Source organism: Talpa europaea (assembly GCF_964194135.1).
Source record: "Talpa europaea genome assembly, chromosome: 13".
Taxonomy (NCBI): Eukaryota; Metazoa; Chordata; class Mammalia; order Eulipotyphla; family Talpidae; genus Talpa; species Talpa europaea.
Window position 1 is genome coordinate 70,745,823 of NC_140080.1, and position 13,566 is coordinate 70,759,388.

Sequence of the window (13,566 nt, forward strand, 5' to 3'; positions counted from 1 at the left end):
CTTTTCTTTGATTATCAGAGACTCACTGCAGGCAGTGCTAGTTCTTGTGCATAAGAATGTTTCTGAAAGTTGCATCACTAATGATATTTGCCAAGTTGAGTGTACAAAAAGTTTCTCATATGTTATTCAAGTTAATATCAAGCACATGTGGATGTTTTAGGGTGAGGCTGTAGTATAGAATGCATACATTTGTCCCCAGAAAATTTGAAATGAAGCAGGTGCTGGATGGAAATTTTTTTCTACTCCATGAGCTGTGTTAATCTCTGTTAATTCTATCTTCAGTAAGCCTAATGCTTGAATAAACCAGATGTCTAATCAATAAATTATTTTCATGCTCAGAATTTCAGGTTTTTGTACTTTAGCATAGCTTGATCTTACTCTTTACTGTAAGAAAACTTAGCAATGTGATTTAAAGTTTTGTTTTGTTTTGTTTTTAAGAGGGGAATGCGAGTGATTCAATTCATGGGTACTTTTAGAACCTGATAGATAATCCCATTGCCTTTATTTTTCTAATTAAAGAATTCCTAAATACTTTGAAAATATAAACTATTCCTGAATAGCTGTGCCTTACATTGGTTTTATTTGAAGTTAAAATGGATGCCTGTTTGCTAGGAGCAATTTGTAGATTAGGCAGTATGCTAATCACTCTGTTGTAAATTAAATTGAGAAGAATGAATGAAAAAGAAAGCAAAGGATGAAAAGGATTATTTGACCAGTGAGGAATTCATAAATGTGACAACTAAAGATAATTTGAACCCCAGTCTGTTCACTCCAATCCCACTCAATGTTTTTCTGTTCCAGTTGGCATTCTTGAAAAAAACAGTACCTTGTTTACCATTCTGCAAATGAAGGGCAACAAGTAGGCCATGTCCTCATTTTGCTAGTCTACATTCAGCTGAAAAACAGACTCCTCTGTCAGGAGTTAGTACTTTCCAGTACTTTCCTATTCTTTCAAAAAGGCATAAAAAGAGCATATTTAACTCCGGAATTACATGTTCTTCAAAGGAAAAAGAAAACCAGAAGGTAGTGTTTCTGAGGTGATACGTGTGAGGAGATACACAAAGAGCAAATCACTTTCTACTGTTTAGAAAATTAGATGTGTTTCTAATTATATGACATTTCTCCCAATCTCTGATTTGCTTGATATAGCTACCAGAATTAATAATTTTGTAGATTATGAAATAAAACTCAGTTGTATTGTCTATATACTAGCAACAAACAAATGAAAATTAAATTTTAAAATACAATAACATAAAGGAAATACAGTACCTACAGAGAAAGTTAACAAAACATGTGAAAGACTTTTACTCTGAAAACTACAAAAGGATGACACTGTAGGATAATGCAATAAAAATATTATATTCATAGATTGAAAGACTACACGTTTAAATCAGCTTTCCACTGATTTATCTAGTAATTCAATGAAACCAAAATCCTATGAAGCTTCTTCATAGAAATTCATAAATATGTGGAAATACAACAGATCCAGAATAGCCAACATAAGTTTGATGGAAAAGATAAAGTTGGAAGACTTAACAGTAATCAGTTCCATTATTTGCTTTAAAACTACAGTAATTAAGGCCTCCCCAGTGGTGCAGCAGGTTGAGCACAGCGCTGTGAAGCTGTACGCAGCCTCTGCAGCACGAGTTCGATTCCTGGCTGGCCAGGGAGATACCCACATGGCGTGGCAGACCTCTCCTGCTTTGCCCACTGCTCCCCTCAGCAGTGCTTTTGGTCTGTCTGCCTGTTCTGCTCCCTGCTCTGTCTGTGGTGAATTCTCTCACCCTCCCGTGTCTCTGGCCTGTACCCCAGTTCTTGTATAAATAAATAAATCTTAAAAAAAACTACAGTAATTAAGAGAGAATGTGGTGCTAGAATAAACCAATGGAGAGAACAGAGACTCCAGAAATAAACCTACATGTATTTATGTTGGCTTTCCAACAAAAACACCAAGCAGTTCAGTAAAGAAAAAGTCCCACTGGCGCTGGAGTGACTGGACAGCGGCCTGAGAAACAAGCTGAACACTGATGCTTTCACATGATGCATAATTTATTCAAAATGGGTCATAGACCTGAATGTGACAGGCAAAACAAACCTAGAAGAAAATAGAGTGTCTTCATTACTCTTGGGATAGGCAAAGATACATTAGGACACAAAAGACATTAACCATAAGAGAAAAAAAAAATTTCAAAGTTAAACTCTTCTCATCATAAACATACTGTTACAGTGAAAAGGCAGGCCATGACCAAGGAGAAGATATTTGGAATACATATCACTGATAAAGGGATTATATATCTACAAAAAGAAAAGTCAATGAAAAAAGGCACACAAAGTAAGAAGAAATGAATACACACCTCACAGAAGCCATCCAAATCACAATCCAGGGTCCTACTGTCTTACGAGTTAATTTATGCAGTTACTAACAAAAGGAGAAAATGAGTCACCAATGTGAATTAACAAAAACAAAGTTCCAGCAAAGTGAAAGTAGTGTGTGTCAGACTAAACCTGCTAATAATTTAATAACCTTGGGACAACCAGGTTCTCCCTGGATGAAAACAAAGTGCAGAAAATATAAGGAGTTTGGCCCTTGTTAGAAAAGATCTTCGCTGGATGAGATGACAGATGTAGCTTTGCCCCAGAGAGAGTGTGCCATCTTAGCCTACGGAGTCACATATTTTTTATTTAAGGGAAAAAAAAAATTGGAGGAAATTCAAAACAGGAAGGAATCAGAGTATCCCCAATTCACATAAGAGCTTTGCTCAAATCCTTGGCTGATAACTATGCATGGGTAAGATGCCCAGAAGCCCAGAGGCAAACAACTGGAAGATTGAGATCTGAGCAGGGATGTCAGAGTAGCCCAAGCATAGTTTACAGAGGCTTGATAAACACCTTGGACTTCTATTCAAAAATGAGTTGAAACCCAAGAAAGGCCATGTATAGGAATAAAGACCCTTTCTTAAGGACTTGGGGGCATTCCCAAGGACAAAGTTAAAAATGGGTAAACACCAGACCTAACAATCTAAAACCAAGTCTGCAACATCAAGTTACTCTGCCAATAATTGTCCTCCTGGGTAAAACTCCATTCTCTGGCAGAGAATGGAATACAGAATTGCTTTATGTATCGATCTGAATGTCCAATATACAGTAGAAAGTAACATATAAGCAAAAAAATAATGTTTAAAATAATAGTCAAAGGCAAACCCACTGATGACCAAGATAATGGAATTAGACGAATTCATTGACATAATTTTTTTAAAAAGATACAGAAAAATAGGTATTAAAAGATGAGAAATGTCAGATGTAGAAACTAGACAAAATAATCTTAAAATTGAAAATTATTTGAAAATTTAATTGATTTGGATCAACACTGGACTTTTTAAAAAATCACTGAATTTAAATACAATTTAAAAAATCCACACAGAACCACAGAAAAATTGAGGAAGGGAAATTGGCATTTAGTGATGAAGTACATGCATTTGACAAATTAAAAGAAGGATGATAAAAGGATGGAGTCTCTAAGGTAGAATTTGTTTTACACCTCCCTCCTCACTAACGCTGGCAGCCCTTGCCTTCTAAATGCATCAGTCCAATTTCTGCTTTCATCTACACATAACATATTCTGGGGCTGTCTCCCTGCTGAGTCTCTCTTATAAGGACCCTAGGAACATTGATTGGGCCCTACCCTAATTTAGCATGACTTATAACTAACAACATCTGAAAGACTGCTAGCTTGAATTGTGTGCACCCAAGAAAGATATGTTAAAGTTCTAACCCTCTGAACCTCAGAATGTAACCTTATTTGCAAATAGGGTCTTTACAGAGATAATCAAGCTACAATAAAGTCATTATAGTAGACCCTAATCCATTATGACATGTCTATTAAAAGGGGAGATGTGAACAGGGGCATACAGAGGGGAAGGTGAGAAGGCACAGGAGAATGCTGCCCACAAGCAGCACATGATGCCTGAGGCTACAAGAAGCTGTAAGAGAGCCAGGGATCAGATTATCACACACAGCACTCAGAAGAAATCCGACCCTGCCCAACTCCTTTTTGAGCTTCTAACCTTCAGAACTCCAGGAATAATACATTTCCATTGCTTAAGCAATTCAATGTGGTACTTTGTTATGGCTACTCTAGGAAAATAATACAGACCTTATCTCAAAATTAGGTCCTATTTTGAGCTTCTGAGTAGATAGGAATTTGGGGAAACCCTTCAAAGCAGAAGGGCCTTTCTGGTGGCGCAAGGGGTTAAGCAGAGCACTGTGAAGCTATCCACAGCCTCTGCAGCTACAGCAGGGGTTCACTCCTGGGCCAGCCAGGGACCTAACCCACATGGCACAGCAGACCTCTCCTGTCTTGCCTGCTGCCTCCCTCAGCAGTGTGTTTCAGTGAGTCTGCCTGTTCTGTTCCCCACTCTGTCTCTGGTGGGTCCTCTCACCCCCCGCCATCTCTGGCCTGTATCCCAGCTCTTGTATGCATAAATAAATAAATCTTTTTTAAAAATCCAGAAATAATCTCTTATATTTATGATTGTTTCAAATTGAAAAGAATAGTCTTTTCAGCAAAAAAAAGTTGGATTAGCTTCATGCAAAAGAAGTTAGATCACCTATGTCCTACCATACATAAAAATCAACTCAAAATGGATCAAAGACATAAATACAAGAAGTAAAACTACAAAACTCTTATAAGAAAGGCATGATTGGGCCTCCCCGGTGGCGCAGCGGTTGAGCGCTGGGCTGCAAAGCTGCTGGCAGCCTCTGCAGCACCAGTTCAATCCCCGGCCACCGGGTGAGGGTCCCACATGGCACGCAGACCTCTCCTGCCGCCCGCTGCTCCCCTCAGCAGTGTACTTCGGTCCTTCTGCCTGCTCTGCTCCCCGCTCCACGGAATTCTCTCACCCTCCCGCGCTTCTGACTGTACCCTAGTTCTTGTATAAATAAATAAATAAATAAATAAATAGAAAGAAAGGCATAATCTTCATGAACTTAGACATGAGCTCTTAGATATGAAACTAAAAGCACCAGCAAAAAAATGTAAAAAGACAATTAAAAATTAAGACTTCATCAAAACCAGACACGTGCTTCAAAGGATATCATTAAGAAAGTGAGAGGACAACCCATAGAATAGTACCAAATACTGGTTATTCATATCCAAGAAGGTACTTGCATCCAGAATATATGAAAATCTCTTACAGTTAACCAACAAAAGGACAAATAACCCAACTGAAAAGTGGATACAGAATTTGAATGGGCATTTCTCCAAAGAAGATATGAAAAATCCAGTACTTATATGAAGAGATAATCAACATTATTAGACATCAGGGAAATACAAGTCAAAAGCCACAGTAAGATTCCACTTCATGAGCGATGTGGATGGCTATAATAACACACATCAAAAAAAAGACAGTAAAGGGGCCTCTCTGGTGGCACCAGAGGTTAAGATGCAGCACTATGAAGCTATCCACAGCCTCTGCAGTATGAGTTCGAGTCCGATCCTGGCCAGAGAGGTGACCCACATGGCACAGCAGACCTCTCCTGTCTTGCCCGCTGCTCCCCTCAGCAGTGTACTTGGGTCAGTCTGCCTGTTCTGCTCCCCACTCTGTCTCTGGTGAATCCTCTTACCCACCCCCAACCTCTGCCCTGCACCCCACCTCTTGTGTGCATAAATAAATCTTTAAAAAAAAAAAGAGAAAACACTTCATGATGTCACTCACATATGGAAGATCATGAAACAAAACCAATGAACAAACTCTTAGACTATAAGAACAAAATAGTGGCTGCCAGAAGGAAAGGGAAGGGGCTTAGTCAGTTGCATGGTGAAGATGAAAACTAAAATTTTGGTGGTGAATATAATATAGATTATACAGATTTTGGTTTATAATGCTGTAAACATGAAGCCTATGTAATATCATAAGCCAATGTTACTTCAATTAATGTTTACAAAAGAATATTTCACTTCAAGTTGTAACTAAGGGTCAAAATGTAACTAAGGGTCAATACAAAATCTAAGAATGAATTGGTCAAATGTTTGATAAAACATTTCCAGAAAAGCTTATTGCAAAACCATGTATGTAATCTATTTTTAAAGCGCTTTTGTACTTTAATATTATCCCAAACCAAAGGCCAAACACACTTAATGATAAAACCCTGGAGACTGCAATTTGAACCAAACAAAGGTGCCTGCTCTCACCATTATCACTTAACAGTGTCGAGGAAGTTCTGGTCATTGAATTAAAACATGAAACAGGAGACTCCCCCCACAACAGGACAGAATAAAGTGGCTGGGATCACCCTCTCCCTTGGAAAACAACTAGGAAAAAAAAACAAAAAACTGATATGTGCTCCTATCCAGACACTTCAGACCAGCTCTACAGCTCCAGGACACCCCCAGGGAGCTCAAGAACTAAGGTTGGTGGCTGCTGAGGGGAATGAGAGGGAGGAAGCAAGGGGGAGTCTGTCAGGGCTGGGGGTCGACACCCCAAGCTACCAAGGGAAACCCAGGACATTGTGAAATTCCCCTGACCAGAGAGTAGGCCTGGCCCCAACCTGGGGCAGTGGGAGCTCAGCAGACCCCAACCCCGAAAATTGGGAACTCTGCAACTGGGACAATGTGCCCACTGAAAGCCCCTTCCCCGCCCCTCCTGGAAGAGATCAAAGAAAAGTCAGGTGGAGCCAAAGCAGGCTCTATACCAGAAGGATGTTAGCGGGAACTCACAAACCCTCTGGGAAGGCAAACCAATGATGTCTATATTTCCCAGCCCTGCAGCCGTGGCAGCTGAGGCAAGCGCTGAGCAGTGACAGCCGCGGTGAGTAGCTGCAGTGTTAAGTGGGCACATGTGCACCGGCTACACACACAGCGCCACCTTTGAGCCAAGGGGAAATTATTCCCAGAGTGTGAGCTGGAGATCTAGATATTACCCTTCCCACTGGGAGGTTCAAGCTTCATAGGTCACAATGTCCAGAAGAAAGGAGCAACAGGAGCATGGAGGGGAGTGAGACAACCTAAGCACACAATACAGCTTACTGCGGAGCAAACGAAACAAGAAGTAGAGGTAGCTAGCGTCACTCCTCAAACTAAGACCCAGTATTAAATACCTAGATTCCCTTTCTGGTTTTTTTAATATATTTTTTAAAGATTTATTTATTTATGCATACAAGAGCTGGGGCACAGGCCAGAGGTGTTGGGGGTGAGAGGATTCACCAGAGACAGAGTGGGGAACAGAACAGGCAGACTGTCTGAACTACACTGCTGAGGGGAGCAGCGGGCAAGTCAGGAGAGGTCTGCTGCACCATGTGGGTTGTTCCCTGGCCGGCCAGGGAATCCAACTCGTGCTGCAGAGGCTGTGGACAGCTTCATAGGTTGTGTCTTAACCCCTTGCGCCACCAGGGAGGCCCCTGGACTCCCTTTCTGAACCTCACACAGAGGTAAACTAAAAAGAGGACAAAGTTAAATCCCCAGCATCCCAAAACCCCCTTTTTACCCCCGCCACACACACACACAGGAATAGCAATAAATAAGACAATACACAGCCAGGAAGCAAGAAACATCTCAACACAAGATGGAAAGGCAGAATGAGAAGGACAGAAGTCCCAAGACAAGTCTAAAGGAGACAGAAATTATCTGACAACGACTTCAGAACAGCAATATTAATAGTGTAAAGTGAGAGACAGGCAGATGCAAGATCTCAAAAAGGAGGCCAGGAACAAAGTTCTTCATTAAAGAGATGGAATATATAAAAAGATAACAAAAAGCGATTCTGAATGAAATACCAACAAACTTAGTGCTTTAAATAAAGTCAAAACAGCACAAGAATTTCAGCTGTAGAAGACTCAAGTAAACAAGTTACACATTTAGTAAAGAGGGTATCTTCAAGGCAAAGAAAAAATGAACAACCTCTCCAAGAAATACCAGATTCAATTAGAAGAGGAAACCTATGAGTGACTAGACTCCCAGAAAGGGAAGAAAAAGAAATAGGATTCGAAAACCTATTGCAAAAAAATGAGAACTTACCAAACCTATAGGAATGAATTAAATAGTGAAGTCCAGCAGAGACCGCACCTAAATTCTTAAATGCAAAAGAGCTACACCCAGATACATCATTGTCAAATTGTCAAAATCAAAGATAAAGAAAAAATTTTGCAGGAAGCAAGGGAAGAAAAATAATAAACTTATAAGGACTCTCAAATTAGGATTTCAGGCCAAACACTCTCCAAACAAGAAGAGGGGAAGTAAATATTACAACACTAAAAGACAAGAGCTGTCAGCCAAGAATCTCCACCCTGCACAATTATCAATTAAGTATGAAGGGTTAATAAAAGTTTTCTCAGGCAAACAAAAGAGAATGGAGTTTGCCACCATCAGACCCACTCTTTTTTTTAAAATTTATTTTATTTGTATGCATACAAGAGGGGGGTACAGGCCAGAGGTGTGGGGTGGTCAGAGGATTCACCAGAGACAGAGTGGGGTACAGAACAGGCGGATTGAAATACACCGCTGAGGGGAGCAGCGGGCGAGTTAGGAGAGGTCTGCTGCGCCCTGTGTGTTGCTCCCTGGCCGGGGATTGAATTCGTGCTGCAGTGGCTGCAGTTAGCCTCATAGGTTGCGTCTTTACCCCTTGTGCCACGAGGGAGGCCCCAGACCCACTCCAAGTAATACTTAAGTTTTTTCACAAGGAAAAAAAAAAAAATAAAGCTAAAATTCCTTAGCAAAATGACAAGAGTACTAAGAGTAAGAATACTATGAATCAACAACACTGGATACTACAGGGGAGGAAGAAATGGGTAGAACCAGTAGAGTTAAATGTCAGAGAGCAGACGCCAATTCATAAAGCACCCCTAACATAGGAATTCAAGTAAAACCCCCATGGTAACCACTAACTAAAATCCAGAATAGACACCTACAGATGAAGAGCCATAGAAATTGAATGAAATACTAAAGAAAGCCATCCAGAACAGGGAAAAGAAGAAGCAACAGGAAAATAAAACTGTCAAAAACAAAATGACTGAAAATAAAGTTATCAGTAATCACCCTAAATGTGAGTGGTCTCAATTCACCAATAAAAAGAAGACCAACAATGTGGGTAGAAAAATCACAGCTATCAATACTTTGTTTACAAGAGACCCATGTAAAAACCAGAAGACAAAAACAAATTAAAAATAACAGGCTGGAATAAGGTCATATATGCTAATAACTCAGAGAGTAAATCTCCTCTTACAGCCTATAAAAGACTTTCAAACTAAAAAATGTCTTCAGGGACAAAGTCGGACACTATATAATGATTAAGGGAGCAACTTACCAAGAAGATATAACTCTTATTATTTATGCTCCAAATATAGGAGCACCTAGTTACATAACTATTAACAGACCTAAAACAATATATCAACAAAAATACAACTTTCAGAGATTTCAATGCACCACTGACACAAAGGGCTAGATCATCCAAGCAGAAAATTAACAAAGATCATAAATTATTAGATCAGATGGATTTACTGGACATTCGTAGAATTTGCCATCCTAAAAGCAATGAATACCCTTTTCTTCTCCACTGCACCTAGAACATTTTCAAGAATAGATTCTATATTAGGACATAAAACAAATCTCAGAAAATAACAAAACCAGAAATTATATCAAGCATCTTCACAGACCACAATGCCATACAGCTATTAGAAATTAACCATAAAAGGAATCATGGAACAAACCAAAATACGTGGAGACTAAACAGAATGTTTTTGAACAACCCTTGGGTCGACAAATCAAAGAAATTAAAAAAATCTAGAGATTAATGAAAATGGAGAGAGACAAGCTATCAGACTCTATAGGATGATTTAAAAGCTGTTCTGGACCCTCCTTGGTGGAGCAAAGTCTCAGCATTATGAAGCTATCCACACTGTTTGATCCCTGGCTAGGGAGTTAACCAACATGGCACAGCAGACTTCTCCTGTTTCGCCTGCTGCTCCCCTAAGCAGTCTGCCTGTTCTGCTCCCCACTCTTTTCTCTGGTGAATCCTCTCACCCCTTGCACCTCTGGCCTGTACCCCAGTTCTTGTATGCATAAATAAATAAAATCTTTAAAAAAAAAAAAGAAAATATTTTTTAAATAAATAAATAAAACCACACAGACCTACTCCCTCACTCCTGCAAGAATGGCCTATGAACAAAAGAACAGAATTAGCAAACATTGACCAGGCTGCAGTGAAAAAGGAAATTGCAACCACGGTTGGTGCGAATGCAAGCTGGTACAGCCCCTGCGGAAAATTGTATACAGATGTCTTGAGAAAATAAAAATGGAAATCCCATTTGACCCAGCAATACCACTATGAGGTATCTACTCAAATAACATGAAAAATTTAACATAAGAGCTGTCTATACCTATGTATACAGCAGCACTGTTTACAATTGCCAAATCATAGAACCAACCCAAGCGCCCTTCATCAGCTGAATTTATAGAGAAATGGTGGCGCACCCATTCAATGAAATATTACACAGCTGTGAAGGAAGAGGAAGTGGTAGCATCTGGCACAAAATGGATGGAACTTGAGTTGATTATGTTGAGTTAAATCAGCCAAAAAGTGAAAAAACAGATAATGGATGGTTTCACTATCTGCAGAATATAAATACAAAAAAAAAAAAGTGTGGCAAACATTGAATAAATAAAAATTGGAACTCTGCAAGAAGAAGATGACTGCTACTAGAGAAAATAGGGGAAGGGAGGAGGCAATGGAACACAGAGGCAGACAGGGTACGGGCACCAGTGGTGTGGTGGAGGCAATTTGAAAAAAAAAAACAAAACATGAAACAGAAAGGAAAGGCAAAAAAAGAATCAAGAATAATTTGTTCTCAATAGATAATTGTCCTTTCTTTGCTCATTGGTTCACCAAGTAGACACTGAGCCCCTCCTCTATGTCCATACCCTTCTAGGACTCAGAATGCCAAGCTCCCCCTCCTAATGGAGCTCACCTGAGGAGAGGCAGAAACATCAATTCCAAAGAGCACCTGCACCCCTATGCTTATAGCAGCACAATTTACAATAGCTAAGCTTTGGAAACAGCCCAAATGCCCAAAAATAGATGACTGGATCAAGAAGATGTGGTGTATATACACCATGGAATATTACTCAGCATTCAAAAAAGATAAACACATGCCATTTGCAGCAACATGGATGGCGCTGGAAGGGATCATGCTCAGCGAAATAAGCCAAAAAGAAAAAGAAAAATACCGGATGGTCTCACTCATAGCAGGAATCTAGGAAACTTAAATAAGAGACCAGGAAAAAGAATAACTATAAGAAAGAAAATATCAACATCAACAAACAACTATGAACCAGAGACACTCTATGGGGGGGTGGGGGTGGGGAAAAGAGGGCTTGGGGTCAAAATAAGGGGGTTGTAATTGTATGGGGAATATAAAAATAAAATTTAAATAAAATGTGGAAAAAAAAGAAAGAAAATTAAAAGAAAAAAAAAACACAAAAAACAAGCAAATAAAAGATGTCCTTGAAGAAAATAATGCATATTTAGTTTTCAGTCCTATTGATGGTCCCTTTCCCTTGACCCAGGAACAGAGGGAGGGAGGCCAGTCTATGGCAGGCAGCTAGCCTACCGCAGGAAGGATAGTTGACCCCAGCCTATGAAGTACAAGTCATGTGATAAGCAGATAGTGTTCCCGGCAAGGTGACAGACTAACAGGGCAGAGGTAGGGCCAAAAGGGTCAGAGGGCTTACTTTTGTAGGTAAACAATGCCCCCCAAAGAGAGCCATACCCTATTTCGCAGAACCTGTGAGTATGTTTGTTTACTTGGCAAAGGAGAAGTTTGCAGGTGGGGATGAGCTTGCTAATCAGCCACCTTGAGATGGCACAATTATCCTGCGTTGTCACGGATAAGTCACAGACAGTCACAAATATCCTTCAGTGTAACAGAGGGAGGCAGACCAGTGAGTATCCAAGTGATGTAAAGACCCACTTGGCTAGGATGGGCTTTGAAAATGGCAGGGGGACAGAAACCAAGAAATGCAAGCAGCTTCTGCAAGCTGGGAAAGGGGAGAAAATAGATTATTTTCTAACATCTCTAGAAAGCTTGTCATATACAGTGTTTTGTGACTGGCTTCTTTCATGTAACATATTTTCAATTTTCCTCCATGTTGTAGCATGTCTTGGTACTTCGTTCCTTTCGGCTGCCAAATATCATCCCATTGTGTGCATAGAAGACATTTGATGTACCCATTCTTTAGTAATGGACATTTGGATTTTTCCCACTGTTTGAAAAATGCTGCTATGAACATTTATGCACAAATATTTGTGGGATATAGGCATTTCTTTTTCTTGGGTACCTACCTAGGAATGAAATTGCTGGGTTAGATGGTAATACTGTGTTTATTTTTTTCAAAGATTTATTTATTTATGCATACAAGAGCTGGGGTACAGGCCAAAGGTTTGAGGGGTGAGAGGACCCACCAGAGACAGAGTGGGGAGCAGAAAACAGGTGGATCTACTGAAATACACTGCTGAGGGGAGCAGCAGGAGAGACAGGAGAGGTCTGCTGCACCATGTCGGTCACCTTCCTAGCCAGGATCCCACTCTTGCTCAGTGGCTGCGGATAGCTTCACAGTGCTAAGACTTGACCCCTTGCGCCACAAGGGAGGCCCAGTACCACTTTGTTCCACATTTTGAGGAATCTGCCAAATTGTTTTCCAAAGTAGCTGCACCATTCTACATTCCAGCCAGCAACTTCTCCACACTTGTTATTATTTATCTTTTTTAAAATAGCCATCCTACTGGGAGTGGAGTGCTACCTCATTGTGATTTTGCTTTCCATTTCTCTGATGACTAATGATGTTGACCCTCTCTGAATATCTCATTATTGGCCACTTGATCTTTGGAAAATTTCTCTTCAGATCCTTTCCCTATTTTTAACTTTTTAAAAATACTGAATTATCAGAGTTCGTTATTATAAATAGAAGTCCCTTATCAGATATTATTTGAAAGTATTTTCCCATTATGTGAGCTCTTTTCTCACTTTCCTGATATCTTTTGAAGTACAAACTTAAGTTTTGAGGAAATTAATTTATCTATTTTTTCTTTAATTCTTATCCTTTTAGTATCATGTTTAAGAAACCACAACTAGGGCCTCCCTGGTGGTGCAAGGGGTAATAAGACACAACCTATGAAGCTGTCCACAGCCACTGCAGCATGAGTTTGCTCCCCCTGCCAGGGAGCTACCCACATGGCAAAGCAGACCTCTCCTGTCTCGCCCGCTGCTCCCCTCAGCAGTGTACTTGGGTCAGTCTGCCTGTTCTGTTCCCCACTCTGTCTCTGGTGAATCCTCTTGCCCCCACACCCTACCATCTCCTGCACCTCTTTAAAAAAAAACCCACTACTAAAATCAAGGTCACAAAGATGTATGCCTATGTTTTCTTTTATCATTTTTAGCTCTTAAGTTTAGGTGTTGGATCTTTTTTCAATTTTATATGCTATAAGGTAGGGGCTAAGATTCCTTCTCTTCTTTCTTTTCTGCTTTAAGAAATTCCTGTAGCCATTCTCTTTGAGTAGTTATACTGACAACATATTCTCA